Genomic DNA, 27,494 nt, shown 5'->3' on the forward strand with positions numbered 1-27,494 from the left:
TAATTTAGATACTAAAAAATATTGCTTATTAATTTTGGACCACAAGGCAAAATCACTTTGCCAAGAGAAAAATGCATTCTATGGGGGAGAAAGAGAGAATAGTTGCAGTTAGTGCTCAGAAGGGTTAATGTAGCACCATCCCTCTCTCGCTCTCTCTCTCACGCGCTCCCTGAGGGTAGAGCTGTGAATGGAGAAAGAGCAAGCACGCCAGAGCAGCGCCCCTTGTCTGCTGGATATACCTGCTAGGCCATTCAACTGTGAAAACGACAGACTACCTTGATGATTTCATTAGCAAAACGGTGCTGCGAGTTAGACGCTGCTAATTTAGGGAATCTGTGAAGATCACAAGGGGAATGTGCCATTAGTATCGCAGTCACAATGTCTGTTCATAAGGGGAAAAGAATAACCAGCAGAATGCCTCTATTGCCAGTAGGTTAAATATACAGTGTTGTAGTTATCAAACATCAACAAAAAAGGAAACCGGAATGGGCAGGAAAATGGTTGATTCTTGTCTTAACCTGGAAATGTCTTACCACTGGAGATGAACTGTGTTTCATTACAGGTTGCTATGGGCTGTAAGTCATTAGTCATCTGATCCCAGTGAGTCTCATATTCTGTTCTGTTTCTTGTCTCCTCAGAGCTGGCTGTGAAGTTGAGATGTGATGTCTGTCTGGGGACTGAGCGACCCTGCTCCTTCTCATGATGACTGCGCAATAACCCAGACAGAGACTGGCACACACCCAAGGCCTCCGCTAGAGCATGTGCCAACTTGCTGGGTATAATTATCTCCAGGCAATGGACCAGTCTGGGTGGACTTTACACAGGATAAGCCTTTGAACTGTGGACACCAAGGCACACAAAAACAAGAGGGATTTACACCGGGAATAGAAGAGACTCCACATTTAAAAAGGAAATGTGTGCATTGCCCGTGATTGGTGCTGTAGTCTCATGTGATCCTGACAGAAAGCAGGCCAGAGACAAATGTATCCGATTCCAGTTTATTCTAGTTAGAAAAAGTTTAAATTGCTGTAAAAAACAGCAATACTGTATTCAGTTATGTTGTTCTTCTGTACCCCTTCCCTCCAACATGGTGAAAACAGCAGCAGTCCAACTTTGTGAGGAAAAGGGGGGACAACTGTCAGAACCTAATATTAAACCTGCATCCCCGGTCTCATTCCCCTAAATAGGGCTGACAATCAGCCCTCCATGCCTGTCACTCTATCACTACAGGGAAGTGTCACAGTCATATTTAAAGCAGCTTCTGATTGACCTCACCAGGAGGTTTAGCTTCTTGGCCATTAAATAGTATGGAATCATTCAGTCTTTAACCCTTTAAACAACAGCCACAGAAACAATCACTAGAGAAGGAAAATTCTGACAGATTCTTGATTTCGGATGCATTTTGTTATAATAATAATAATAATAATAATAATAATAATAATAATAATAATAATAATAATAATAATAATAATAATAATGATAATATTGTATACCCTCTGTCCAACAGGGTTGCATGATAAACAAAACAGTCAAAATAGTGAAGTTCATAATATATATAAATAAACTTAATTTAATGTGGGTATGTGTATATACAAATGTTTCTAATGTACGTAGATAAAATACAAGACTGAATTGCATTTATAATGTATTTATGTATGGGTGTTTGTTTCATAATTGAAATCCACAATTAATATCAGAAACAATTATACAGCACCAGCAAATATACACGGGGACAGAAAACCTATAACTGATAGTGGGAGCTGTAAAGCTGCCAGGCTTGCTCTGACTTGAGAGAAGGGCTTCCTAGTGTATGCCCAAACTCTCTGCAGTTACATGGAAAAAAGTGGAGGGTGCACACTGGAATTAAAATATTTCCTTTTGTCTAATAATAAGTACACAGATCTGTGTGTTTAGGGGATGATTGCACATTTCACTATGTTTTAAAATTGTTGAACTAGTCATACACTTAATTCTCTTCATACAATGCACACCATGTAAACTGTTAAACTGCATCAAATTTCACACAAAATGTTTTGTTTCAAAAAAGGTCATTGTACAATATCTGAAATTCTGATTTTAATAATAAACAATTAATTCAAACTTTTTTTTGTGATTTTTTTATCTGTAACTCCTAACAATTGTTATGATTGTTATTAATGATGTTAATGTATGCAGTCGGCTGTTAGAAATATTACAGGAAATAACATATATAGATTAATTTATGGGGGGGGGGGGATATATTTTTTAATGCGACTGAAAATTGTAGTTTTCTTGGATGGGGATATTTTAACAGAAGTCCTGATTACTAGTCATTCAAACAAATGCAGTGTTGTCGTGGTCATCGTTAACTGTTTTATTCGATTTTAATTACGATTAGGAGGCAGTACTTTACATGTTCTTATTAGACGATTACAATAAAAAAAAGTTTTAAAATCAAAGCATTGCTACTAAAGTAAAGCCGTTTACACTATGCCCTGTATTGTGTTTGTTTTCTATATAGTGCCATGCGATAACCGCTTCAAGAAAAAGGGGGAACAAAACACAGATACAAAGTGAAAAACAGCATCGTTCCCAAACCCCGCAGAATAGAGTAAAGCCCCCTTGCTCTCAGTACCTCGGACAGTTCCCACAGCTGAAGAAATCCACAATGACAGAGGGAAACCCGTTCGGTTAGAAGGTGTTTGTTACAAAAATCTTCACTCAGCACCTCATGAAACTAAAGTTCAAAATCCCCAAATCGTGAACTAGGTGAATCAATGTACGAAAATAGCAACAAGGTATTCAGTATTAAGGAAACTATTTGTGTTCTTCTGTCTTATATAGCGTGTGGTGGCATACATACATGTGAACACTATTTCCGCATCATATCGTGTAATGGATATTCCGCTATTTAAATTACAACAAAACAGTTAAAATTAATCGGTATATGCTTTCAGCGGTTTTATATTAATCAATGCATGCATGAATATAAAAGTAACTTCTTCCTATATTACTTTTCAACCATTAAGTTCAAGATTCTTAACGATTTTCTCTAAGACGGAAATTGTAACTACGAGGTACTTTAATAATATAATGGTGATGCTATTGATAGTATTGTAATAGGCTTAATTTCATTTTGAGTTAATACTATGTCCTTTGATTGTTTCCTCGTCTTGATAAGCTCGTGTGCACATTAAAAGAGTCTTGCATTTAAATGCATAGCGTACAAGTCCCGTTCACTGCACGTCTATTGAATATATTAAAAAACACACATCCTTCGCACCCTCCTTTCAGTCTTAAAGAAGAACCTTTTCGCATGTCTTTGTTTTGCTTCCATTGTTTGTTTATTGTGCAGTGACATCAACATTGAATTAACAGTTCACTAACAAACTAATTAAAATGTATGTGAAAATTTAAAGTTTCTCTCTCCCATTGGGAACATACATTATAAAAATATCTAACAACTTCAAGTACAATAATTCAATAAATTAATAAGGCTGAGCGTGTTCACAAATATAGTAGATGAGCAGTCATAGTTGTGAAGGCTACCCAATAATGGAGCAGCCTCAACAAGGAAATAACAAGGTAGGGTTTTTCCTAAGAAAATCCATCTGCAAATCTATAGACTTATAACCTCCCCTTAGAACTTAATAATCTCCAATTAAATTAACATGGAAACCAGTTTCATACCAGAAAGGTTTTCTTCCATGCCTTTGTGTGAAAGGAGTTCCCACATGTGCTATGAGATAAACCCCTACTTACCACTTAAAAGGGGAGAGGGCTAATCAGCACCCTCCCTCTTGGTTAAACACAAACAAAGCAATGTTTTTTGTTTTAAAAAAGGCCATATGGCTCTGCATTGGCCAGGACAGCTGGCAGGACAGTTCAGGTGTGCAAGCTGACAATTGCTGTTAAAAGCAGGTATGACACGTGCATGTATTGAGATGTACGCAAGACAACAGCTAAAACTTGGGAATACAGAACCATATGGCCACTCTTACATAATTACAAGAAAGGGATCAATTTAGGGATACCCAGATACCTTAGTCATTACAAAAAGATTCCCAACTGACAACCAACATATTATATAAGGGAATATGGTAGATCAACAATCATATATATATATATATATATATATATATATATATATATATATATATATATATATAAACAATCAAACAAACAAACATGTAATATATTCATAATTGAACACTAAATGGGACCAGTACATGTTCACATTTAGGAAAATGCAGTGCGGTGTATTATTTCAATAATGTACTGTACAACGTTCCAATGGAACAGAAAATAAGAAAATGCAACAGTTTTGGAGGATGTCAGTGAATATTTAATAGAAACAGAGAGGTTATGAGATATTGAGTAAAGCTTTGAAACTGAGGGGGGTAGAAGGACTGAGTGAAGGAATAAAAGAACAATGATGGGAAGTCTAGAAAAACAAGGGTTTATGATTGAGACTGAAAAAATGTTGGTGAAGGTAAGGAGGTAAAGAGAGATTAAGTAAGTGAGTCAATAAGTGATTACGAAAAATATTAGCAATGAGTGAAAAAGTTAAATGAGATGGGGAGAGCGAGGCAAGGATTTGGACAGCAGATAAGAGCAATTGAATTACAGTGAGGCACTGCCAGGAGGAACTGACAGGAAGCAGTACAAGCAAAACAATAGTTATTGCTGTGGGTGTTATGCTGAATGAGAGTGTTCTTCATAGAAAGACTGGTGTGATGAATAAAAACATTATGATGTATATATTTATTTTGTATGTGTACAATTAACAGTTCATGCCCCCTCAGACATATATTAAAACTGATATTTGACAACATTTGTGCTTAGTATGAGTAATCCTTAACTATTATTAAAATAGTTGCATCTAAAATACTTGACAAAAAAAGGAAAATAATAAATTACTGTTGAACCACAAAAACTGTAGTTGAAGCTGTAACAATAATTTCACTTGGTGACTAATTCATTTCTTTATTTCCCTGATTCATGTTTTATGTAAAATGCTGGACTGAATAGTTGTATTCTTATTTTTGATCATTGGATTAACTTTAAAGGACTGCAAACACAGACAACAGTGCTGTAGGTTGTAGTCCAGAATGGGTACCTGCTCTTTATATGCACAAAATATACTTTAAAGTTTGCTTCAGTTGTAGACAAGGAATTTCTGTGGCTGGAGAAAAACAAGGACAACCCTAGACAGTAGGAGTACAAAGATGTTTTATTTAAATTTGTTTAGAGTTTAATGGATTTGCATGAAAATGTGTGAGAAAGACTGGCTTCAATGACCTCATCGCCAGCTGCCATTAAGGTTTAATTAACTATTGAATAGCAGCAATAGGGGGAACAGACTTGGGACGTGAATGGAATCCAGCCTGCAACTCAAGTCTGTGAGAAACTGCACAAGAATAACTCTGGCGACTGGAGGCTCGACTGCGGTGGAATTTAAAGGGGAAAATATCATATTTTGAATTCTTAACTTCTTTATAAAAAACAATTAAATAATTCATTTTCACTATTACTTATTGGACGACTAACTGTATAACTTAAAGGTGATGCGTTTTTAATGTTTAATTTTAGTTTTGTATGTGTATGCATAAAATACATCCGAGGCAAGAAGATGGTTTGAATAACGTCTGAATGACGAAAATGAAAACCAGTTATTTAAACACAATGTAAAATTAAATACATAAACAAAAACGTCTAATGCACAGTACATTGTGTGCAAAGCTGAAACTGCACAATACCTTAATGCATGCCTTAATGTGTGTTTTCCTAACGTAGAAACTAAGTTGGTATCATGCTCTTGACTCTTTGTTTAAGGAAAGAAAGGAAAAAAAACACGACCAACTTATATGTGCTCAGAGGCTCTGGGAATGGTATGTTGCTGAGGGCAGCTGGTTCAAGCTTGTTTTCTGAAGAGTGTCTGCAGGTCCAAGTTACTCGGTGTTGTCTGTGGGCTGCACTCGCTCCCGTTACAGCCTCTTTTGTTTCGCATAAACAATTGCTCTTTATTCCCGTCCTGTACTTGGCACCGTTTTGCTGCCTGACTCCAAACTTCACCACACTGGTTCCTCTGCTTAAAGCACTCAAATTGCCCTGTTCTACAACTATATTGTGAATGTGGGGGACCCCTCCACAGTTTGAATCCTCAGTGATCCGGGAACGGTTTTATAACCTAATCGTTACCTTATGACAACATGACCAATTGTTTCATTTTTTATTATTATTCAGAGGGAGAGAGGGAGAGAGAGCGCAAGATGGAAAGATATCGAGGGAGGGAAAGAAAGTTTAAAAGAGAATGGAAGTAGAGGAAATGTTCACGTTTTTGTCAAGATGTTTCCTTGTGAGAGGAGAATATGCTGTCGGCTTATTCACAAGTCCTGCGTTGCTGTTTCGACCGCCTTAAACGAGATCCGTTGGCCACAGTGGACCACACAAAGGTAGGAAAACGATTTAATAGTTAACTCAGATATATTGCATCTCATAAAGTTTGCTGTATCTCCTGTTATACCCGCACTTGAAGAATATTTGAGAAGGCGGTTTTATTTTGGGATGAGCGCTGTTTGGTCCGACTTCTGCATAAATCATAGGTCACTGGCGGCTGCTGTTTGGTCTAGTGTCACACTTTGACCCGAGACAGACCTCCGGGACTTGGTCTATTAGTTGGTGTCACAATGCATCGCCCTACTGACACAATGGACAGTCTCACCCTTTCAACTCAGCCAGTAACCCCACAATATCCGCTGTGTTATCGAACCTATTTGGACTTGTCCTCTTTTTTTAAACAGCGAAAGAGACGACATTGTTCAATCAATTGGTAATCCAGTTAATCGATCGTTATTGCCGCCCAATTTCTTTCTTGACACATGTGTCATGTCAAAGTTCAATTGTACACATTAAGCTATGACAATACAATGATAGAACATATTGACAACGTTATTACAACACAACTTTGGTGGTGTACAGGATGTGTCATAACTTTCAGACCAGTATAGGAATGTTGGTCACGATTTTTTTCCTTTTCTCAGTACGTGTCTTTAGCCCTTGTTAAAAACTTAAACTGAGTGCTTACCATGGATATATTAGTCATCCGATTTTTGTTGTCTTGCATGGAAGAAATAACTGACTTTCCTTTTGCAATGTATATATATATATATTAATTTTATTTGCTGATCATCCAAATTAAATAGGTAATTGATTTATATATAAGGCTATACCACGCCTTACTCTTAATATTGCAAGCTGTGAGTGAATTAATCGGGGAAAACAGTAGCTAGTGCTGTCTCTGTTCATCGCCACAGGAGTAAAAGAGTTTTAGCCCGGTGGAAATTATGATGAAAGTATGGGCTACGCTTATTCTTAAAAAGTAACACAAAATTATATATTATTCGCATTCATTGAATATTGTTCAAACAACCTATTTTTAAGTCAACTTAGTCGAGTTTCAAAATGATTATTAAGTTCAACACATAACAAAAAATGTATTTATAAAGAGCCAAAAACAAACAACGTAAAATTTCCCTGGTCGTTGCTCTTTTGAATATTACTTATCTGTTCTTTACAGTGTATTGGAATTAAGCATTTAAAAACATGAACTTGAAATTACGAAACAAGCAAGAGAGAAGAAGAACATGTCACTCAAGCTGTTGCAGACCACGTGTGCTCAGAAGTGACACTTGTCTTTTTCTTTTGCACGGCTCAATGTTGAAATAGCTGTCCTCTATAGGGGCACACCTTTGGATGGACTGGGGGTAAAAGACCAATAATCGGGCACTGTTTACAGGCATAATCTGATAATCCAGGTAATTAACACCAGGATCCGTCTATTGGCGATTCGATTCAGCACAAATTAAATGCTTGATTTTTTCTTGTGTGTGTTAATTCCCATTCGGGTTGTGTTTACGGTTCACGTAAGCCTTTACACTTACTTATGCATGTCAACTCAGTTACGCTCAGTCCTAAAAAGTGTCGATCATAACCATATTTATATAAGAGACGTATCAATTTTCCTTATAAAATTGTAACCATTGCCACTTTATTCTCAAAATGTTTAATTGAGAACGTATTTACCTATTATTAAATGTAAGGGTCTTTACAGTTTATTATTATTATTATTATTATTATTATTATTATTATTATTATTATTAAAGTTTGCCATGATGTTGGTTTTAATGCTTTTTCTATGACAAATAGTAAAGGGAAGTTTGTTAAGATTAACATAAAAAAGAAAATGAGGGATCACACAATTTCAAGCTAAACAACTACCTTGTTTCTACAAGCAAAATGTTTGCTTAAAGAATTTGCATTCACCCACCATTATTTTTAACACGGCTGACATCTATTAAAATCAGCGCAAGTAAACAGGAACAATGGACCCCCTAGTCAATATCTGTAAAGGACCACTGTCACGAAATCTGTTGAGGTCATGGTGGCCACTGACCCCCGTGTTAGAGGTTAGGCAAATAATAGGGCACTTTAACATGGTATGATCACTCCCCCGACAGAGGCACGAAGGGAAGGACAGTGAGGGCACCGCACTGGGAATAGCGTCCAGGCTGTCAAAACGCATATGTGTTTATTTATTTAGTCTGTTTCGACACATTTAGATACACTGATACACATCGAAAGATACACTTGAAATATACACACTCTCACACACAATAAACTATATATTTTTACAGAATGAAAATGACCTTTCGCAGAATGGTTAAGCAGGTAACAAATCTGCATAAATACAGAAAGACTGACCTATTTCATTAATACTTTAATAGTCTTTTTTTGTTTTCTGATTCCCAGATTAATGAATGGTAACGCAAGTATTGGACTCTCTCTGTGACTCCCTCCCCCTTCCCTTCCCTTGAAATCTCTCTCTCCAGTAACAGCTGTGTTGTTAGGCTTACTATTTTTTTCATCAGGGAGCCATTTTGAATTGCACTAAACATAGCTCTCTGGGACGGCTACAGTGATTGTGCCATAACGTTGCCATTATTTTAAAAGCGTTATTCTAAGTAATCAAAAACGGTTCGCATTCACAAGTGACAGTAAATCTGGTCAGACACCATTCTGAAAATTGATAAACTTGTAATAAATACCTTGCTGACCCCTCATAGGTAACCTAATGAAAACAATGGGCCTGTAAAATATAGATTTACATCTCGATTTCACCTTGGTTGAGAAAGAAGTGTGTGTGTAGGTCTATTACAACAGTACAATAGCAATGCATGTGTATATGTATACACATGCATGTATTATTTTACAATACTTCCAGTTTTACAGAGGTTAAATTTACAATTAGTATTCTACAATGCACAAGTGAACCATGACAAAGCACATTGGAAAACGTTATTCGCTAGGTCCACCTGGAGACATTGTTATAACAATACAAGGGTTTGGACAGTTGAAATTGCAAACGAATGTACCTGTGATTATAACAAATCTATTGCTTTCAATAGCACGCAACTTCCAATAAACACACAATGTCAACTTAAAATCAACGTAAACTATTTTCTTGATTCGAATGGTAAAATAAATAAATTATAATCGTCAATGTGTGTATGCATGCTCGTGAGTTTGTGTGTTAATATATATATATATATATATATATATATATATATATATATATATAGAGTGAGTGTATATATTTAGAAATAATAATACAAAAACACAACAAAATACAAAGCCTACACATTGACAATCCAGTAATATCCACAAAAATCACTATAATCCAGCTCTTCAGTACCGAACCCAGCAGTCTTTTCACATAAAGCTGAGATAAAACAGAGCAAATATTGCATTACAAACGTGATCCGTTTCCATTGATAGAAAACGCAAGAAGATATTCACCATGTCTTTGTTTTACATCACACCTTTTACACAGAAGATTTTTCTCCCAACAACATTTTCAAAAGAAATAGTGAATACTTTGGTAAATTAGTACGCACAGAGATAAACTGTCTAGTGACTATTCCCACTAACCTTAGTCTTAAGCATGAAGCCGAATTAGCGCAAAATAAAAACAAATACATTGGTATTGTTGTATTAACCCGTTAACAGCGTTTAAAAACGAGTAGCATGTTCCACAACCATCATCAACTATATATTCAACACAACTGGACATGCACCTGCAATCTTGTAAAATGGTTTTCTTTGAATGATTTTAGGTGCATGACGCTACTTTTTTTTTAAATCAACTGGACTGACAAATCAATGTACATATATAATTATGAACAATACATAACACGTGACAAAACAATCGTCGACATGGTCTGAGAACAGAGGTTTCGATGCTTGCTTTCCATGTTAACATCAAAAGACAGCTATCGAAACATTTATTTACTTAGTTATTAAATAGCATAGGCCTCGGATACCCGGATAAAATAACCAGCACAATTATAGATGTTACTGTTATTATTATTATTATAGAAAATAAATTAAAGCCTTAAATGTTAGACTGCATCACGTGATTCCCGTGCAACCCAATTTAAATGCACCTCCAGAAAATCATTGTATTAGTCTTTTAAAATCCATTAACACTTAAGAATATTTTAATGAGGTGTCCCCTTTTGGGATGATGTGAAGAGAAGATCACAGAGGTAATTGGCACGGTTCTTTTAACAAAAATCTAACCTAAAGTCAGAAAATAAGGATTTTAAAAAATGTTTAAATTAAACAACCCTGCCCCCCCTCTCTGCAATCAGTCCACGTTCATTAATGTGGATCGGCGTGTAATGCTAACGAGGCGAGGCAGCCTTTCCGGAATGAAATCGCCCCCCTTTCATTAACCCTCTCAATGCCGCACCTGTTGGGGCTGGCCATGCCCCGGGGTGTTTGCGACGCGCACACCTGCCAACAGGCGCAAAGTGGGAGTGGGGTAAGGCGTGTGAAAGGGCCATCCTTGTGGGTTTGAATTCGGTGGCATGTCTTACAAAGTGCTTTTGTCATATTAGCCACTTGTTTTGTGGAGAGGTTGTTGGCTGTAATGTACACCCTGGTCATTGTTTTTCACTGTTATATCGGATTCTCTTTTCATGTAGCTGCTTAACCCACACTGGCATCTTCAAACCCCTCCCCTACACACACTCATACTCTTCAGCGCCTCATAGATTGTTTATGGTTAGTTAAAGAGTTGGGTCATTTTCACTTTATGTTGGCCATGAACCAAAAAAAAAGTATTTAGATACAAATGAGGAAATACCCAATGACTTACACAGGGGATGTACTTGGAGCTATATCTAAGCAGGAGTTAGCTGTAGTTTACATTCACTTTATGACATACCGGCACTAAAGAGAATAGAAAGTGGCCCTGTAGTAGCCGAACACATCTTGGTGTTTAATTATTTGATTTAGGAATGCAACAGATCACATTTGTAATGTACTGTAGAAACAGCAGAAAGTGACTTTTGACATTTAGACGATGAGTAGTTAGCCAATCCACGATTGGCAAACGGTTGATTCGATCAAGGCATGTTTCAATATATTAAGATCAAGATCATTAACAAAACTGATATGCATTATAACTTCACTGTGGTTTTATTGCAGTGATGTCAATAACCAGAAGTATATAATTGACACTTCTCCCATCCCGAATGTAGCGTTTCTGCAGTTAGTTATCTTCACAGTGTGCGTCATTGAAATTAAATAAATAATCAGTGCATCTATGCAAGTAGAAACGCCCAAATGTTATGGATAGATAGATGGAGATACAAAGAGATAGATAGATAGATAAAGTTGATACAAAATTAACCATATTTATGCTTATTTACAGTCAAAATTGTATGGTTTAAAGAGAGACTTTAACTTTTTATACTTCACTCAGTTTACATTAGATGACGAAATATACTATATGTTTGTCATACATTTACTAAAACATTATACAGCTTTTGCAAATTTAAAAATATACTCATGTTTAATCTACAACTACGATTCGCCTTTCTGTCATAGGTAAATTCAATGCAGTTCATTAATACTGCATTTGCTCTCTTTTACAGCAAAGATAAATACATCACAGTACACAATGATAAAAATAAGCCAATAATGCAACTGATTCTAGTTGTAAATACAGTACTATTTAAAAAGCATCAGTAGATTATTTGAAATCTTACATTATATGGAATAACAGAAAATCAATCACTTTTGATCATATGTTGAGTTTTACGTTATTTTAAAAAAACGGGTAAATAGACATAGGTTCAAACACGGAATGTCATATATTCAATTATTATATTAGGTTTTATAATAAGATACTAATGAAAATTAAAGCAATAACCCAGCTGAGAAACAAAGTAAATTCTTCATCCCTAAAGGAAATTCCTACTTTAAAATACATCGGTAACCGAAAAAACTAAAAAGTCTTTACAAGCATTTTAAAGGTAGTGTTAACTTCATAAACTAAATATGACTGAAACAGCTGTTGACGCCCAGTCGCAGTCCCAGATGCTGAATAAGGGACAAGAACAGATATTGGGGGCAAAATGATTTTAAAATGTGATATAACTGACATAATCACTTAATTTATATTTTTAAAACGTAAAGAAATCTGAGACACTCTGCATTTTACATATGTATTTTGAATGGTGTTGATTAAGTAATCCGCATTACTTTGCAGCCATCTTCTTATTTTGCCCCTTTGCAGAATTTACGATGCTGCTGCTTTGAATTGAGTGTCGATAAACAACAATTTGTATTATCAGAATATTGCAAGTTTATATTTATAGATTTTATTAAGTATATTCAAATGATAACATTCTTAATAATAATAATAATAATAATAATAATAATAATAATAATAATAATAATAATAATGTGCTCATTATCTGGGATTTTAATTTCGGTGTTTCTGTTTTTAAGTTTAAGAATCCATTCATTAATTGTATTCATTCATTGCTTATAAAATATATAGTTTTATTTAATCTTTCAATCTCAATAGGTTTCTATGTTTCCATGTAGTATTTTTATTTTTACTTTTTGTGTGTAATTGTATAATATAAATATTACTAAACTGAACTGTCAAGAAATCAATTCAATTGTATTGTGGATAATATAATAGTTTTGTTTGCATATGCTTATAAACATAGATGGACAGCAATGAATTAACATAAAGACAGTTAGACTGAAAATTAATTTGATTTTAAATATTATCATAAACGACTGGACACTGATCAGGGGTGCTGTAGTGTAATTCATTTTAACTAAATACAGACCCAAATGTATTCCTAATGTACAGGTCATAGGGTATTTCCCCATTTGGAAACAAAACAAACAAAACAAAATTCGGTTAATGGCTCACAGACTAAATTAACAAACTCTTCAACTAAAAATATAAAATAATATGGAAACCATGATGAATAACATGGAGGCTTAATATTTTCTGATTTAAGACCTGGTTAATGCTGCTCATAAATACAACAAATACAATACATGTACTTGTCTTCAGCAGCTACAAAGACAGCTAGCCTTGCATTTGAGTCAAAAGGTGCTAATGCCAAATATATAGGTACTATGCGGCAGCAGCCCTCTGATACATTGGAGTCTGCCTGGATTATCTAATGATAATCTTTCTACTTAAATGTTTGCATCATATGACTTATCCATATTTGACCTATTTTACACAGCTGAAGATTCTAAATCTGAACCCATAATTCAAATCTGAACAACCCCACCCCCACTAGCAACCACCATCCCACAAAATCAGATATTGCATAATGGAAGTGTATTTGTACAAAACATTGTATGGCAAACAGTTTAGTTATTTTAGCTAAAAAAAACTCGCTAAACACAGCTTTAGGAACTTAAGACTTGGAATGTATGGTCTTATGTATGTTTTCAATCTAATGTCTGTTTGTATTAAACATTAGAAACTTGCCCCCATACACAAAGAGTTACAAATAACACAGTGTTCAAAACGATTTGTATATATCTTGGATTTAAGATCAAACACAAACCTTTTTATGATATACTACAACCACAGTGGTGATGTATTAAAAAACTGTATACAACATTTAGATATATGTTAGTATATATTAAAAAATAGATATATAGACTGATCCACAGAGTTTTGTCTTCATTTTGGATATCAAGGATCTAGAGACTGCTCACCTGCTTCCCCTGTGTTCATTCACAAGCTACTGATCCTGGATATAAAGTGATCTTGTTATTGGGAAGTATTAAAGACATAATTGATTGACTTATCTGGATGACACCCTAACAGATCATGTGGATAAATACAAAGCTAGTAATCTGAAAACGAACTTACTTATGGGGAACTCCATAATTAACCATTAAGAGCTGTTTCATATAATCCTGTACATGTCAGCTGTACACACAGAATCAAATGATCAATGGACAGACTTTAAAATAACTCAAATTAATTCTGCTTCATAATATGATCAAAAATAACAATGACACAGTGCAGGCCTGTTCAGAAAACAGTTCGTATTATAGGCACCCAATCATCAAAGAAGGCTATTACAAATAAACATATTGCTGTGAAAGATGTATGCAAGTAATATTAGAAGCTTGCTTAGTCTACATATTTTAGGTTATTTTCAGAAACATAAAATGTAATAATATCCAAAAATAATAATCATCATAATCATCATAATAAAAACAGATAGCATGTCTTAACTCCATTATTGTTCCTTTCATCATTAACAGAAACTGTAAACCTTTCATTCCCAAAACTAGAATATGTTAAGTAACAAAAACAACACTGTTGTATTCATGGATTTTAGTATATTATTGTAAATAAACAATCAGACATCAACTGCAAAACATTATGGAACAGACCACATATTTTTTCTGTACAACACAGACATATCTCACATTACAGCATTAACAACAGACAAGGAACGCTACCCCCAAATTTCATTGTATTTATTATACACCGTATTACTGGTCCCAATTCTGGTGTGAGTGGGTATCAGCCCTTCGTCACTGATTGTGAGGGTATGTTCGTACTGTTCTTGAGAGGGAGGAAAGCTGTGCTGGAATGCTGGACGGCCCTAACCTTGTGTCCACCCTTGGTCGCTGAGGGAGCCTTCTGCACTGTGAACTCTGAAGTGTCAGGTCAGACAGACAGGCTGCAAAGGTCATGACCTGACTTGCAGAAGGACCAATGGGCCTTGCAGAGGGAAGTAAAGAGACACGTGCGCTTCTACAGGGCAGATTCCTCCTACCTCTATAGGAGATTAAATATTTGACCACACTCCCAGAACTTAAGAAAGCTATGAAAAGTGTGCACCCTCCCAGTGATTCTGGACCTGACCACATGATAAGGATCAGGGTTCTCAACAGTATATTTATGACAAGGTGCTCAGTATTATGCTATTATTATTATCTTAGTTGCATTAAGTCTAATATTGTTAATATAATTAAAAACGTAAGTATTTAAAAAAGCTATGATTTGCTTTTTTGAAGGAAGTAATTTTTTTCCCCGTGTGTGTACACAGTGCAGAATTATACAGTATAGCTATAGCTTCAAAATCATTTCACACCATGGGAAAATGTAAAAGGTGAATTACACTTTCTGAAACTTGCCATATGAGGCAACATTTTCACTTGAATAGCTACAAAGTATTGAATCATGTAGGGATAACTATTTGCATAAATAATTCATTAGGCACATAGTTAATATTTAAAACAATTTTAGTAATACAGCGTCTCAACGGTTACATAGAACAACAAGTCCCTATTAGGAAAGTGATGCACACAGTGGGACAAGGGGACACGTGCAAGTACAATGCTGTCACAGGCCTCTATGGCCCAACCTTCATATTTTTAACATAGAAAACTTCAATGTTTTCCAAAAACATGCCTCTTGTATTATTTCTACTTAATAATAATAATAATAATAATAATAATAATAATAATAATAATAATAATAATAATAATAATAATATAGCCTGCAGAAAGCATTCCTATTGTCTATAATGCTAGTGGAGTGTTATTCAACACAACCCGGAAACCTGTTGGGAAGAGCGTGTTGATGTCAGGGCGACACAGGCGTCAGTCCCCAGAGGGTAATCTGGAGAGAGCCATGAGACCTGAAGGTCAGAATGGGAGCAAGGGGTCACGGTGGGCCGCCCTCCTATTCCCAAATGACCAAATGTATGAAGTAGATTGAATGAAGTTGACACCGATTATTTCCTTTGAGGATCTCCAGTGGTTTTCTCATTCTGTTCTTGAACTCTACCTATATTTTTTGGCTCGCTACAAACATGCAAAATGGGATTTTCTCTACAGGATTTGCATGAAACATTGTCCTCGACATAGGAATGTAAACTTTTCTAAGCATATATTTTACATCACTGACAAGCGTGCATCCTCAAGGAAACACGTTGTCTCCTCTTGAAGCTTTGAACATGTAATCTGTAGTGGGATATTTTATGAAACACAAATTGACTCAATGATAGCCAGTAAACAGCCATAACAGACAAAAATACAATATTGTAAATCCTTTGAATTGAATTCAGTTTGCTCTATTTTCATTTAAAAAGTAATTGATCAATAGAATAACACTGTGAATAAATATATACACAGACAGACAGATGGATACACAGATAGATGGATAGATACACAGATTTTTTTCTTTTTTAAATTCCTGTCCTTTAAGACGTAATGTAAGAGTTGGTATTTATTTATTTATTTAATAAAAAATAAAAACAACAATCAAAATTACAATTTTTCATTATATAAAATAATATTTTATTATTTTGAATTAGCTGGTCCACATTGTTTGTGTCTGTAGCATAGACTATAATATGGTTCTGGAAATCTCCTAAATGTACAATGGTATTCTATGAACACTAGTCTAACAAAATGTCGTATATATGAATGCATAAATGCATAAAGTAAATGAGGGAGAAAAGGCGTTGTCCAAGTCCCTCCCTGGTATTCACTTGGGTTGCAATCAGCTGCCGTTATTGGTGAGAAGGTGAATCTTAACCAGATCAGGTTTAAAGTGCTAGCAGAACATCGCCCGCGCAGTTTACTGCTGAATGCAGGTGTGCGGTCACGTGGAGGCGGATGGTCATTTGTTTTAATTCATTCATTCTGCACGGATTTTCTGCTTGTCATAAGGAGATAAATAGGCCCTATTGTACAAAGCGTCAGTCAAGATCCACATTCTTGCAAACACTAAGATATTACTGTGCTAGACTGAGGCGGGAGAATAAAGCAATACCCCTTCACTATACACACACATATATATATACACACACACACAACTTAATCTTTTGATTCAATGTGGCTTTTAATCCCATAAGTAAACTTATTGCCTAAAAAAATGTGGTGTGAAATTCTAAAACGTTTAAGCCTACGATTTATATGAGTATTACAAATAAAAGGTCAACAATTTGATTTCAGTATAGTTATTGTAGTTCATATAGTCAGAATACTTTAAGAGCTGAAAGTGAGAGCTGAACATGAGCATTATATATATATATATATACACACCCACACATATACATACACACACACACATACCCACTCATTGAAGTCTGTACAGAAAATTAAATGAACGCCACTCAGTACCAAGGAAAAGTAACCCTGATATCAAAACACAATCGTGTATCTCACAAACTACAAGCAAAAAAAGGAGAGCACAGAAAAACTGAGCCCTTATTTCACAGGCATCATTATGGTAGCTCCTTGAATGAAAAGCAGGCAGACTGCAATTAGCTATAGAGCTGCTCTCCTTGCAAACAGAGGGGCTGGGATTATTGCCGAATCATTTATATCTTCCAAGCCAGTAAGCATTAGGGCCTGTATTATATGTTAGCATAAGAATAGAAACAGGCCCTGTGAACTTCTCCGACCTATTGACCCCTCTCCCCAGAAATGAATAGCACCACTTTCAGGCTCCCCAGCCTCTCCAACAGGCTTGAACCATGCCTAAATTCCTAATCATGGTAATTTAATATATCTTAAGCCCCTGGCTGCTTTAGTTTAGCTCCTCTATAGTTTGTTTTAGGCATTCACTTCTTCTCACCCCATCATTAGAGCTCCTTATTTGGCAAATTTAAGGGGCTGCTATGAGACTACAAGTCCCTTTTCATCACCTAAATAAGCTGTGCTTCTATATAATTAGAACGGTTTTCCCAACTATTGAGTCTTTTCAGACCCACGAAACAAAAAGAAGAAAACTTACTGAGCCTGGCTATTCATGGTCCTGTGCTGTACCATAGCATAGTGTTCCATATATACACACAGATAGGTATCCAGTAAAAGTGAGCATGTTTAAAAGAAAAACACACGATGTTTTAAGAAGCAATACAAACAATTCTGGATAGATGGCCAGTGAAATACAACACAGTTTTACAGCACAACACATAAATCTGCTGTTATAAAAGAGTATTACAATGTATTACTGTGCTTCCTCTATTTCCCTTTCTACACACACAGCAAACAAACACCAACACAGACATACAAACAGGGCAAGGGTGTCTGCTAGTAGACACATAAATAATAATAATACACCCATAATCACATATATATATATGCATGCATGTGAGTAATTGTATATATAGGTATACATGTATGTATAGCACTGCTTGGATTAGTATCTTAAAGTGATCTTTAACAGTGGGTATGTGTATATGCATCTACATATATACGCTTTCAGAGGAATGTAGTTGTCGGGGAGCATGGTGCCTGTTGTAAACTGTAGAAACCCTTTTATCCCTTAGTAACACTTAAAAGAAAATCCTGTCTGTGAAAGAGTTTCTCTGTGATCTAGGGTATGTTTCAAAGGCAGGCCTTTGTAAATATGTATTAAAGCTTCTTTTGTCAATTTTCTTAGTCAAATATTTGTTTTCCAATCATCACTTGCTTCAAAGAGGGTGAGGGAAATCGATTATGCTTACAAATCAGCCACCTGTGAGGTTCACCCAACTCCAGTGACTGACAGCCGGTCCGTCACAAATTACAAATCCACTCAGGGGTAATATAACACCACATCATCTGTGAGTGTGTGGATATTCCTTACTTACTGCATGTAAAATTGTTAATCACACCTCCTATAAAATATATTAAATAAAATGTTTTCAAGTTTCAAAGACACCACTGAGCACAATAGATTTTTTTAGGAATACAGTAAAACAGAACAGGAATAGTTACATAGCCTGCATGTGAAAAGATAAGTACACTTGTTGGGTTAAATAAAAAACAAATATCTAAAATTATCTCTATTCATGGATTAAAATTATGTGTATATTACAACTAATGCTTTGTCCACCGCATATATAAATAAATACATTTCTAGTTCCTTCATTTAAAATCTTAATATATGGTATTAGCACAGTATTTGCAATGCATAATTAAGTGACATTTACTCGAATTACATATATATATATATATATATATATATATATATACTTACATATATACACCAATATAAATGTATAATCGATCGATGTTCAGTTAATAATAATAATAATAATAATAATAATAATAATTTTAAAAATCAGACGCTTTAACAAAACAAGGAAAACTTTTGACATGAGAAAAAAATAGACACTGTTTCTTTAAATGACAGCACAACATTCCGGTTTTAATTAACTGCTAACCACCAAAGAGTCTGTGCACACTGATTAACAAAGAGAAATCCGTATGAATAGGAATTGCCTTCAGATAATACATTGCATCATCTCGGATCGTGTATATGTGAGTATATATGTAAGATATATAAACACACACACATATTCAAATGTGTACGTTATTAATAAACCTATAGATAAATAATTTATGTAAAATACGTGTTAGTAGTTTAAAACCACACCAGTGTGAATTGTAGGACACTGTTGGTTTTATATCAAGTGGTATGAACAATAGCAGATAAAAACAGAGATTTATGAAAAACGATTGTATAACATTAACTCATTAACAGGGACTACATTCAATTGGTTGGAAGATCTGGTATCACTATGCATTGTTAATTATGTGTGGTCAATAGGGTTCATTAAAATTAAGACTTATATTCTGGAGCACAGCTTTGAACTCCTCAAAAGGGGCTGAAGTTACGAAAGAGCAGGGAGGGAAAATAACATAAATGAAAGTGGCTGGGCGAGGATGAATTGTTGTACAAAAAGGAAAGAAAAAGATCAAAAGGTGGTCTAGCCTGTGTGATTTCTGACGAACTGGAAGAATATGAGAACGTAAAATAACATCTGCTTACTTGCTGTACAGGAAACCAAAATCGCAGTTTCATATTTAGGTAGGGCAGAAGAGTTCGGAGTAGAAATGACATTTGGCACTTAAATTGAACTCAAATCTTTATTAACCTGACATACCCCTAACAATGTATCTGTTATACAAGCATGCAATCATCATAATATATATTTTATGTTTTGTATGTTATATTAAGGGTCCGTATTATTATTATTAGTAGTAGTAGCAGTAGCAGTAGTATTTGGGAGGGGGTCCACAGTTGTATTTATTTTGTCAAAACATGGCCATTTTTAATAAGATTAAATACAAAAACGAGGTCTCACACTACACTCTTGACGAAAGCCTCCCGACTACATTTATAAATAAATGCAATTTTTTTTCACAGGACAATCTGGTAACATAAACAAATTGTGTCTATGGCCAGTACACAGTATTTTACAGTAATATGTATGACAGTTTTATGGAAGTGTAACCATTGCTTAAAAATAAAAAAGTAGCAGTTTTTGCATAATAAAGAAAACGGCATGGCAAATCCAGATTTTTATTTTTATTTTTTAATTAATGTAAAGAATACAGTAAAGGCAATGTTAGTATCGGTTATGTCTTGCGACAGTGATCTGGGGGGCTGCGTGTATAAGTGCCTTTCGATATGTTTTACACCAGTATGCATGGTTAGCATCTTTAAATAAGAGTGGTGATTAAAATGTTCATTCTTTCACGGAGGCTGCGCAAGCGGGTGTCCACGTCACCCGCAAGCGAGTGGGTATGATGCCAGTCTCCAGAGGTTAACAGGAGATGTGTATAAAGGGTGAGAACAAATAGCAATACAACTTCCTCTCTCTCAACAATGAAGTCACTGTACACAAAGAAAATGGAACAAGTGTAACTGATTATATCGTCTGCCTTTGACGAGGACTGAGAGCATGCCATTTGCAGGAGACTTCTTGTGGTCTATACTCTTGCAGAACATCAATCACACAAAAAAAGAGCATACAAACAAAATACATAAATAATGTAAGGACTTCATAGTTACAGTGCAATGGCTTTTAAATTAAATGGTCTTAGAAAATTATTCAGTATTATTCAACTCGGCAATGTTAATATTTTTCTCGACAGGGAAACAGAGAGGAGGCTATTCAATTTTACTTATACAAGTAGAGCATTAAACATATATCGTTGACTTGTAACAGCAGCTGGGTACCTGTGAGTAGGCAGTTAACAGAGCAAGTTTACACGTTATACATGATCTTGTAAAAAACAGAACTCACTGATATGTGTAATGCTGCTGACATGTACAGTTTAAATATAAAGTATCGATACGCATGGATTGCCTAAATCGATAATTCTCTAAAACTAGTATCGAGTTACACCTAAGTACACCTAAATTACAAACAAGCTTACATGTATACTATGCCTTTTCAGTCAAGCGCTGTTTTGGCATACCTTTTCCCACAGTTTAACATATTAACTACTATGTGCTGGTGAACAATTTACGTTGTAGAGAACATACACTGTTTGACAGCAGCAACCAGAATCCGGTTCTCATTGAAAACCTAGATTAGGGAGCATTTGCAATGTGAAAACTTATGTGACGATACGTCTCCTTTGGGGAAACTGTATCACCGTATTCACTGTCTTTTCTGTACTGGGTGTAAAACAGACATAAAAAAACAAACTTTTAAATGAAGTGAAACAGGATCAGGTACATATGAAGACTTCGTTGCAATGTTACAGCGTCGCCATCGATCGTTTCCCCAATTGCCCAGCATTAAACACTCATTGTGTGTACGCTTGTTTGTCATGAAGAGAGAGAGAGAGAGAGAGAGAGAGAGAGAGAGAGAGAGAGAGAGAGAGAGAGAGACAGCGAGCAAACAAAAAAGAAAAAAGACAAAACGAGACAGTAAACGGTGAGAGGATTCATGCAAATGCATCTCTTAAAACTGCAGTTTAAGAAATCACAATATAAACAGCCCAAGGCGTTTTCTTTTATTCGCATACATTGCTGTGGGGGAAAAGGGAAAAACCGCAAGGCTTTAACGGCATTTAAGCCTTCACTGCCACGAAAGTCCTATCACTGTGGATGCAAAATGGAGGAATAAGGCTGTTGTGCTGCACAGAAGTGGCTGTGTGCGCTGCCAGTTCAGCAGTGTGATGTGTCGAGATCATCGGTTGTCTGAGAAACGCAAGAGCGGAGACGCAGAGGTGGGCGGGCTGCGAAGCGAAGGGCGAGAGCTAGGCCGATGGGGGGGCAGACCCCGTGTCTACTTATGCATTCCAGAAGTGGAGGGAAAAGGTGACCTCTTTGGGCAGAGGGGTGGATATACAATTCATATATGCATGCTGTTTTGCATGTATGTAGATAAAAACAAAGCGAGCTCAATTTCAAGCCCAGCATTTTCTTCGTGGCGAGCGGCTTGCAGACCTGAATTATTACCGACACGTAGGTTTGCGTGGCTTTGCTAATGCTCCTTACTTCGCCACGAGGGGAAGGATGGCAGCCATGATATCGGGAGCTTTATTCCAGGGGAAGCACAGAGAAGCATGAAAGACAGAGAAACACCAATATGTGGTTTGGGAATCGGTGGAAAAATAGTATCATTACTGATGATGATATTGGTATATTTAGTCATAAAAAAAGAATATCCTTCATTGCATATGAGCAAGGAACAAAATCAATTAAAAAATCTCGCCAAATGTAAGACACAGATAATACTACCACATTCTGCCTTTGCTGTAATTCGGGGGTTGTGAGAATCAGATAGGATTATTCTTTATAGGGTACATGCACTGGCCCGACACGTTGTTCCTCGTATTTAATGGGATGCTACTGGATCTGAAAACCGCTGTTAAGACCAACTGACCAGATGTCTGTTTAAATAAAATCTATCGACATCTGCTGCAGTGGACTCGAAATGTAGATGTCATGTTTTAGAGTTTCACCAGAGCTAGTGTAAGCGCACTTCTTGCAAGGAAAGGCAACAGTGTCTGATAAGCAAGAGCTCCCCTCCGCCTGGCCGACCCATCTCCCTCCAGATGTGTGCAGTGTGCTCCTTGCTGTGCCTCAGCCCCGCACATGAAGGGTGCCGAGGGGTGCCGAGAGGCGCAGTCAGTGCGCGCCGCGCTGCTTGATGTTGAATAATAGATGTTCTAGTAAGAGGTCACGTGTACTGGAGTGTCTCTGCAGGCACTGACTTTTTTTTCCCAAACCACTGACACCTCAGAGGGTTATTTATCATGATTTCAAGTCTAATGAATTGATAAACACAAAATACGTTTTAGTCAGGTACATGCCACATACATATTGGTATAGTAGAAATACAACCATCTACTATGGACACATTTAATGTTTCACTCTATGACCCGCTAAACAGCAACAACAACAATAATAATGATAATTTAATTATAGGAACTAACGTTTACTGTTTTTTTAAATCCAATTTTCCAAATAAGGGTAACAATAGTACTGTTTTCACCAGTTCTAAAGAAAATACCCCCCTCCCAGCCCCTTGTAGGCTACAGTAAAACGACCATGAACACCATGAATTGCATAGAAACATTGGCTATCACGTTAAAAGTCAAATTAATTCGCCTTTTAACTTTGTTAGAACGTGTTATATAAATTAAACAATAATAACATTTGTGTTAGTGTCTCCTGTACGTACTACAGGCAGTGTGATTTCACTTGGATGTGTATCTATGGTGCTGAATGGACAGCGCCTTGTGTTTTATTTCTTAAGTCATTCAGCTATTTAAGATATTGCTCTAATTCATATCATATTCACCGCTACCTGTCAGAAATGTCGTAATTATTTAGCTAGAGATGAATAATATTAAAATTTTAAATTACATTTAAAAATTGTAGGGGAATAAGTGAAAAAACTTTATATATATATATATATATATATATATATATATATATATATATATATATATATGATAAATGAGAAAAACGATATGACTGGACTCAAAACATACTGTGAGTAAGAAACATGATAGGAGTCAATCGATTTTGATAACAAAAACATTCATTTAAAAATAAAATAAAACAATAACCATGTTTTTACATTTCATTATAATATATTTATTGATCTAACAAAAACTCACCAAAACCAAATATGTTTGTGCCGAACTAATATAAATGCAATTTGCTAAAAAATAGTCAGTTATGTTCTATTTATAACTACATACAATGACCACTTGTTTTCCGAAAAGTCTTCAGCTCAACGTAGTAATAATATCGACATAACAGTAATGAAATACCCGACTGCAGAGCAGAGCAACTTGTGCACTTATGCACGTCAGGCCTCTACACTTGGTAGTCACGTCATGATTTCCCGTCATCTTGTAAAGCAACGTGCTTTACATCAATTAGATTTGTAATACTTTATTAAAAGAGTACATGTGGTATCTTTATGTAATTTGATTTTTAAAATACTATTTATGATGCCTTAACAGCTTTCACCACACAGCGTAGCCTCGTTTTAAACTTAATTACATCTGCAACACTGCCAGCCATATTGTTAATGCACTACTGGCAAGCTTCAGGTGCAATCTTTGGCTACTGTCCAGAACAAAAGGTCTACATTTCCTTATGAGGTGAAGTCATATGAAAAGCACAATTATACGTAACGTCCTTACACAGTAGCTCTCATGTAAACTGAACTGGTTTTGGAGTCATGAATTGCGCCAATATGTTCTGAACTATTCCAAATATCGTGCTCATTGGTTAATGTTTGGAATATAAGAATCACCTAATATAATTAAATAAAAGCTGTGACAACATGTAACGAGAGTTGCTACAGTAGGAATGTATGAAGGAAATAATAAATATTAAATACATTAGTCCATAGCAAACGTTGGTCTGAGATCAGAACAAATTAATTTCAATTTAAATTACTATATTAAAACGGAAAGGGACCTTCTGTATGTAGAATCAGAAGACTGAGTGCATTAAACGATTTTAGGATTGTAATACTTTCCATGCCTTTTTCAGGATTCTATACAACTCACTCCATCTAAAGTTGAAACATTTAAAGAGTAGATTCGTGACATTAGATTTTACTATGTATTATTATTATTAATTAAATGATCGATGATATATACAAATGTTAATACATGAAAAATACTATATAATAATATGCAACGCAACGCAACACGGGAAAACGGAAATTTAAGACATTTCAAAGATTAGGATTATGGTATATAATTAACTGATTTAATATTGACCCTGACGCAATGAAAACGGGTTAAAGGTCATTATGATAGGTATTATGTTATACAATGTCCACATATTGTACCCGAAATATATGACTGCAAAGGCAAATATTTGAACATATATTAGATACATAGGTGAAGCTTTATGCACACATAAGCCATATATGTCGCCTATACATATTCACTGCATTGAAGTACAAATTGAATTAAGTAGAAAATCATGGCGACGTAAATTGTCAATAGGTTTCTTACATTTATCATCATTTTTAATTCGAATACTTCCTGCCATGATTTGGACAACGATTTTTAAGTCAATTGAGTAACCGATATGTATTCAGTTGTGGCCAAGAGAATAATTGAAAATAAGATTACATTAAAATGGTAGAAAAGAAATACAGGTAGAAATATATGTTGTGTTGGACATATCTGCATAATCAATAGTCCACCCCCAGTGATGAAATATGTCACTTGTTTTCTGCACTGAATCAAATACAATACAATAATAAACTAATAAAAACATATTTATCTTAAAGACTCTCAAACGGATCGAATTCTATTGGTATAAGTCCATTCTGTGTTCGACAGAAAAAGCGACTAAAAGACATTAGACCAAAACAATTCCTCTGATGTTTAGTAGAAACTTTCGTCATCACGTTTTTAATATATTGAAGCACACTGTAGAACTAAACCCATAGTAATAACATGTGATACAAACCAAAATAAAACGAGATTATAATGATCGGGACTTTAAATACACAGACTACGTAATTAAGGAGTTTAAAAACTACTTAGTTCCACATTGCAAAATACAATTGATTGAGAATACGTTTATTATAAAACACTATACATAATAAAGCTTCTTCGTAAACACAGTATCAAAAAAGATGAATTACGTGAACTCGATTAAAATATTATATAGGCTGTTTTTACTTCAATCGATACAATTTAGTAGCATTTAATTACTTCATTATGAATTTCGTTTGTCTTCAAACGATTCATAAATAATTTAAATATTAAAGGATCCAATCATTTCTATATTTTAAAGGTATAGGGCTAACCGCTCACCGATGGCAGATAAACCAATTGGAACAAATGAAAACATTTTTGAGTTATAATCTTACTTTCAGTACAGGTTAAGGACATTCATATAAATCCAGTGGTAGAAAAGAGAGAGAACACTTTACTGATCACTGTGTTATTTAATTGGCGTGGATTGTTTTAGTGAACACAAATCGTTAAGAAAGTGTTTGATGATTGATCATGTGATGTTTATAATTAGAATAAAATATTAATTAAAATATATAATTAAACAAACAATATACATTGAATAGTGTAAGAAAAATCATATTAAATATGGGTATAATCTAATAATTATATGGATTGTCTGAAAGTTGTAAATAACTCTGCTTCAGAACATACCTCCAAAACATTAAATCTAGAAACATGATTTGGGGATAGGTTATGAAGTATAAGTGGCAGCAGAGACTTCGAATTTAAAATGTACAGTATGCAAAAGATCAAAATTACTAATTACATGCTAGTGAAGACTTAAAATATTACTGTACCGAATCAGATATGAAATTCAGTCACAATATAAAATGCCATATATTGCTGGTAAAGGTATTGCAAACCAAATGTGTACAAATGACCACTGGCCACAGGAGAGAAATACGAAGATGACGTGTAACCTTTCCTGGATAGGTAGCATCCCCGCAAGCTGGACTCAGTCATCCTGACCGTGTGGCTTAAAAAGTCAAAATTTAAATAATATAGTACGACTGGTTCCTAGTTACAGATTTAACCATTTCGATAGTAGCACGGTTGTAGCACTCTATAAAATATAAAACATGTTTAGGATGAAGTACATTTAAAATACATGGCTTAATAAAATAGTATTTTATTTATTTATTTATTTATTTATTTATTTATTTATTTATTTATTTCTTAGCAGACGCCCTTGTCCAGGGCGACTTACAAAATACCATATCAATGTCAAATTGCTTATACCTGAACATTTACGGACTAAACATTAAAAGGAATTATTTAATATTGTTCTAGAACATGAAAACAGAATGGTTGAGTGTACTTTTTACATGATGGAGAAATTAAAAATCAAAATGAAA

General features: G+C 35.1%; 2 long non-coding RNA genes across 4 annotated transcripts in view; both read left to right on the plus strand.

Moving 5' to 3' along the window:
- Window positions 1–2,104, plus strand: part of LOC136748132 (uncharacterized) — a 39,908-nt gene extending 37,804 nt beyond the window's left edge. For both annotated transcript variants that reach the window (XR_010816562.1, XR_010816561.1), the window contains exon 5: window positions 639–2,104. This is a non-coding gene — a long non-coding RNA (uncharacterized LOC136748132). The remainder of the gene's footprint in view (window positions 1–638) is intronic.
- Window positions 2,105–6,042: 3,938 nt separating this feature from the next.
- LOC136748133 (uncharacterized) overlaps window positions 6,043–27,494 on the plus strand; it is a 45,683-nt gene continuing 24,231 nt past the window's right edge. The window contains exon 1 of one of the 2 annotated variants that reach the window (XR_010816564.1): window positions 6,043–6,434. This is a non-coding gene — a long non-coding RNA (uncharacterized LOC136748133). Of the gene's footprint in view, window positions 6,435–19,578; window positions 19,654–27,494 lie in introns of those variants that run through there. The other variant, XR_010816563.1, reaches the window with a different exon arrangement.

The sequence above is a fragment of the Amia ocellicauda genome, chromosome 4 (assembly GCF_036373705.1).
Source record: "Amia ocellicauda isolate fAmiCal2 chromosome 4, fAmiCal2.hap1, whole genome shotgun sequence".
NCBI classification, from domain to species: Eukaryota; Metazoa; Chordata; class Actinopteri; order Amiiformes; family Amiidae; genus Amia; species Amia ocellicauda.